General features: G+C 34.4%; 1 pseudogene; it reads right to left on the minus strand.

The window, feature by feature from the left end:
* The window catches only part of LOC149183081 (UDP-glucuronic acid decarboxylase 2 pseudogene), a 59,802-nt pseudogene extending 54,322 nt beyond the window's left edge, over nt 1–5,480 (minus strand).
* Nucleotides 5,481–6,000: the final 520 nt, after the last annotated feature.

The following is a 6,000-nucleotide window of genomic DNA, read 5'->3' on the forward strand; positions in this document are numbered from 1 at the left end:
GGTTTATAATACTAATCCCTTAGATTGAATATAAATCATGATCATACAAGGGTTTATATGCCTTGGATTTATAATATTAGTCCTTGGGTTTAATATTATCCACTTGGATTTATAATGCCTTGGGATTTTATTATTAACCCATTGGGTATATTATTCCCCTAGGTTTATAATATAAATCCATTGGATATATCAATCTAAGAGCTCATATTACTAGGGTATATTATTTTTCATATGGTTTGTAATATAATCCTAAGATTTAATATGGATTAGGTTTATATTCATGGTCAACCATGGTCAACCATCCTTATTTTAAGGTTTATAGTATTCATATAAGGGTTTATATTATAAAAGCCCAAGGTATTGTAAACCCAAGGGAATAATATTAAACCCAATTATAAACCCAACATATATAGACTAAAACATAAATATTATAAACACAAGGGAATAATAATCGTAATGGATTAATACTAAAACCCAAGGGATTATAGACCCAACGGAATAATATTAAACCCAAGGTATATTAACCATAAAATAAATATTATATACACTACAATAAAAATGGTTGGCCATGGTTGACTACAATTGATTTTCATATTGACAAAATCATTGTCACCATGTGAAGTAGGTCTATGTCTGTCCTTGTTTGATTTTCATATTAAGGTAACCTTTGTCACAATGTGATGTTGGACATTGATTGACCATGATATATTTTCCTATTGGGACACTATTTGTCACAATACAACGTTGGACCATGGTTGACCATGGATGACCATGATGTGATGTTGGACGAAGAGACAATATTTGTGACAATGTGACCATGGTTGACCACAATTGATTTTCATATTGAGATAATCTTTTTCACAATGTGACGTTGGAACATGGTTGACCATGGTTGATTTTCATATTGAAACAATCCTTGTCATAATGCAACATTGGACAATCGTTGACCACGGTTGAGCATGACATATTTTCATATTGAGAGAATCTTTTTCACAATGTAACATTGGACCATGGTTAACCATGGCTGGCCGTGATTGATTTTCATGCTGAGAAAATCCTATGATAAACTCTCATATAAGTATTATAAACCAAGTTATATAAGCTTTATGATAAAAACTATAAACATTAAAATGAACATGGTTGACCATGGTTGATTTACATATTGAGACAATCTTTGTGTAAATATGATATTGAACTATGGTTCACCCTTGGGTTTATAATATAAACCCCTTGGGTTGATCAATCTAAGGGTTAATCTGTTTGGTTTAATATTAGTCCCTTGGGTTTATATTCCCTTGGGTTTATTATTCCCTTAGGTCAATAATATCAATCCCTTAGGTATATTAATCTAAGGGTTCATTTTGTTAGGGTATAATATTATTCATAGAGTGTGTAATCTCAATCCCTTGGGCATATTAATCTAAGAGTTCGTATTCCTAAGGTATAATATTATTCATATGTTTTATAATATTAACCCCTTAGGTTCAATATAAATCATGGTCAACCAAGGGTTTATATACATTATATGTATAATATTAGTTTCTTGTGTTTTATATTATTCCCTTGGGTTTCAGTATTAACCATTTGGTCCCTTAGTCTTATAATATCAATCCCTAGGGTATATTAATCTAAGGGTTCATATGCCTAGGGTATAATAATATTCATAGGGTTTATAGTATTAATCGTAGCATTTAATATCCATTGGGTCTATAATCATGGTCAACCATACTTATTTTATGGTTTTAATATTTATCTTAGGGTTTATAAACCCTGGGTTTATAATATTAATTCTTTGAGTCTAATATGATTTCTTTGGTTTTATAGTCCCTTGGGTTTAATACTAAACACCCAAAAAATTATAAACACTAGGGATTAATATTAAACCCTAGGAATCCATATTAATCCCTTGGGTTCAATATTCTCTCGTCTGAAAGGAAAAATGTCTCATACACCATCTATTATCTAATCATCCTAGAAACAAAAAAATTCTATATACCAATTTAATATTTCATTAATTCTTACCCTTAAAATTAAATTATTGCTATTATTAAACAATATATACTTTCGTTGCTTGCGAATATTGATTATCTTACATTTTATATAATAAATACTTAAATTCCCTGCTCAAAGGAAAAAGAAGTTAGAGTTTGGGACAATTTTTGAGTAATTAATACCATTAAGATATGTTGAAGGTTCTTTATTATGGAGAATTCTCGGTCATTGAAATGAGATTTGAATATTGATGCTCTACTCGAATAAGTCCTTAAATTGTTCCAAAGCAATTAATTTCTTTCATACACTTTAAAGATTTTGAATTATGGAATATCTTTGAAAAAATTGATAGATAAATTATTTAATGACATAGAAACTTTTTTTTTTTTTTATTAAACATAGACACCATTTCACATGTAGAAAACAAAAAACATCTCAACCTTTTTGTGAGGAAAGTAGCTCACCAACATCAACTCATATCTTCCCAATCTAACAACCAAGAAAGACATGATAATTCAAGCTGGTCATCTAACGGACATTATCATTTTATAGAGACTAAGTCGGAAAATCTACTTCAATTATAAAAGCCTTAAAAAAGTTTCATTCCGCCATAGTGGCCTCTAATGTGCTAACTAATAATTAATAAAAATAAAATAAATAAGTATTAATAATATACAGTTTTTTCTTTTTTATTAAGTTATCTTAAATTAGAAATGGAAAGAAACACCTTCGAAAACAAAAATGATGAAGCACGAGGTCACGATCGATGAAAGAGATCTTTAAATATTATTCGATTTGGACAGATGATATGGAACAAAGACGGTTGAGTGTTTTACAAATAAGCATTGTTTTATCGACAAAATTATGCACATGAGGACAGCCGTAAATATTAAAAAATTCATAAAAGACCTAGTTAATTAATAGCATATTCCCCATTCCATTATAAAAGCATCATTAATAATAAAAAATAAAACAAATAAGTATTAATAATTTAAATTGTTTCCTTCCCTATTAAGTTATCATAAATTAGAAATGGAAAGAAACACTTTAAAAAAAAATGATGAAGTAAGAGGTCACGGTCGAAGAAAGAGATCCCTAAATAGATAAAATTCAGATTTAATTAAAAAGGAGTTACAGCTCACAGGTGAGTACTGCACCTGGAGACTGTACTAAAACAAAGAGAACTCTCTCTGTACACTCTACTTCCATCCAATGAGCAATTACATCATTAAGTACATTTACTAGAACTCAGGAAGTTGCAACCAAACTCCTAAACTCTAGGAACAAATCCTAAATTAAGGAGATACGTTACAACTTGTGTAACCATTTCTCCATTAATACAAAATAATATTGATTATTTTCAACTCCTCCCCTCAATGGAGAAAGGATTATCCTGAACTCCTAACATCCCTCTAAATAGTTCAAACTTTACACGCCCAAGAGGCTTTAGTAACCATATCAGCCATGTTATCATAAGTTTTACAATATTCAACACATATATCTTTTGACAGTAGTTTCTTTCGATGAAACAAAGCTACAATGCTTTGATTTTTGCTGCTCCATGCTATGACCCTGGATCCAATGCTGAATGCATAACCTGTGATATATCTTCAATCATCCAAGTTACCTGCCCAATCATAATCTGAAAAATCTACTAGAATAACCATTCTGAACCTTTCTAGCAAGCTTCTGGCATACTTCCCTTGAGTAAGAAAGGTTTGTCCATAGTCTTTCCATCTCATACACTTGTGACATCTGATTTCTTTGATCAGATTGTTAGCATTCCCTGTTACAATCATATCATCTACATACAAAGAAACCAAACTAATTTGCCTCTGTTTATTAAACTTGGTATACAGATTTGGATCATTCAAGCTCCTATGAAAGCCATGTTGTACAAAAAATGAGTCAGTTTTCTCATACCACAATCTGGGTGCCTATTTTAAACCATAAAGTACCTTTTTCAATTTACACACAAGATGTTCCTGCCCCTTTTTTACAAAACCTTCAGGCTGTACTAAATAAATTTCTTCCTTCAAGTCACCACTTAAACATGCAGACTTACCATCTAGCTGGTGTAGCTGCCATTTGTGTTTTGTTGCTAAGAAAATTAGCATTGATTTGGCTACAGGAGCAAAGGTTTCATCAAAATCTATTCCCTCTTTCTGTGAGTAACTCTTTGCTACCAGTCTAGGTTTAAGTTTCTCTATACTCCCATATGCATTTAGTTTTTGTTTATACAACCATTTGCATCCTATGGGGGTTTTACCTTCAGGCAATTCAACCAAATCCCAACTATGGTTTCTATTTATTGATTTTATTTCCTCATACATTGCATCCCTCCATGCATCAGTTTTACTTACTTCCTCATAATTTGCAGGTTCTACGATGTTTAAAAACTTTGACATTAATGCATATTCTTTCAATTTAGAAGGTAATTGAGTATTCCTACTTGATCTCCTTGGTAGTGGACTCATGTCAAATCTGTCTATTTCAGCCTTTTTTGGGCTTGCATTATTGATTACATTTCTTGTTACTTCTTGTTTCTGCTCCTGCTCTTCATCTTCCTTAATGTTTTCTTCCATTAGCAATGGAATGTCCCAATCACTGTTAGAGTGATCCTTTCCTTCTTCAATATGTTCTAGTTCTAACATTGTAAATTCCCCAGAATTCCCAAGATTGAAAGGACCAACATGTTCGCCCTCCATAAGTCGCATAAGGCCTTCAACCAGATTAGAAACGAACTGGAAGCTCCATGTATGTTTCCCATTTCCATAGACTATCAAAAGCTCCTTGTGCAAAGCCTGAGCAACAAAATTACTTGCAACGCAACCATCATCACGACACATTCGCAGATTAAAAATTCGAGCACTCCGAACCTCAACATTTGCCCCAACACGCTTGGCAAGTCTGGATATGTTCAAGATTCCCACATCATTAGTTTTGATAGTCTTCACAGGATTGTGTTTGTAATGCACAGGGGAAGTGGGGCAAGCCAAATGGTAGATCTGATCAACCTTCAACAACAAGGGTTCCACAACATCATGCCTTATCCATTCAAACCTCAGATTTCCAAAAAGATGCAAAACATTCTCCTTCCTTATTGTGAAGAAATTGTCGACAACAATAACATTGTTGCCTCTTGCCATGAGCCTGTCAACTCCACCCATCACGGCAACTCGCAGGGACTTTCTCCTCAAACCTAGGAGTACTTTAGCCCCCAAATTCACCATCGAACCCGAATGATATTGAGCACACCGAGAAACAGGCGTCTCATAAACAACCTGATGAGGTTTTTTGGGCACAAAGCTTCCATTTTCATTAACATTAGAAGCCAGGAAACAACGCTGAAGGATAAAGAAAGTTGATGCGATGGCCATTCCTATCAAAATTAACAGCAACCGTTGCTCCCTGAGCAAATAATCTACTGGCCTGATAATAGACCACGTCCTTTCTGGCTTAAGAGAGTACTCATCACTGTTATTCATATTGGACTGATAAATTTTTGTACTCATCCGGGCAAGTTTGATCTGCTGACACCAAACAGATCAGGAACTCCAATGTGCCACCACCGGTTAAGTCCGATCTGCTACCACTGAACAGATCTGGAACTCCAATGTGCAACCACCGGGTAAGTCCGATCTGCTGCCACTGAAAATATCAGGAACTCCAATATGCCACCACCGGGCAAGTCCGATCTGCTGCGACCGAACAGATCAGGAACTCCAATACGCCACCACCGGGCAAGTCCAATCTGCTGCCACCAAGTAGATCAAGAACTCCAATGTGCCACCACCGGGCAAGTCTGATCTGCTACCACCGAGTAGATCAGGAACTTCAATGTGCCACCACCGGGTTACTCCGATCTGCTGCCACCGAATAGATTCAGAAATTCAATGTGCCTCCACTGGGCAACTCCGATATGCAAAAAATTCCAAATTTTCCAGAGAGAAAGAGGTTGGCGCTCTTCGACAGTGAAATACTCGTGCGAGATAGGACTTTCTGGCG

This window comes from Pinus tabuliformis, chromosome 3_2 (assembly GCF_031772625.1).
Source record: "Pinus tabuliformis cultivar Carrire ecotype Pingquan chromosome 3_2, CPIR1, whole genome shotgun sequence".
Lineage (NCBI taxonomy): Eukaryota > Viridiplantae > Streptophyta > Pinopsida > Pinales > Pinaceae > Pinus > Pinus tabuliformis.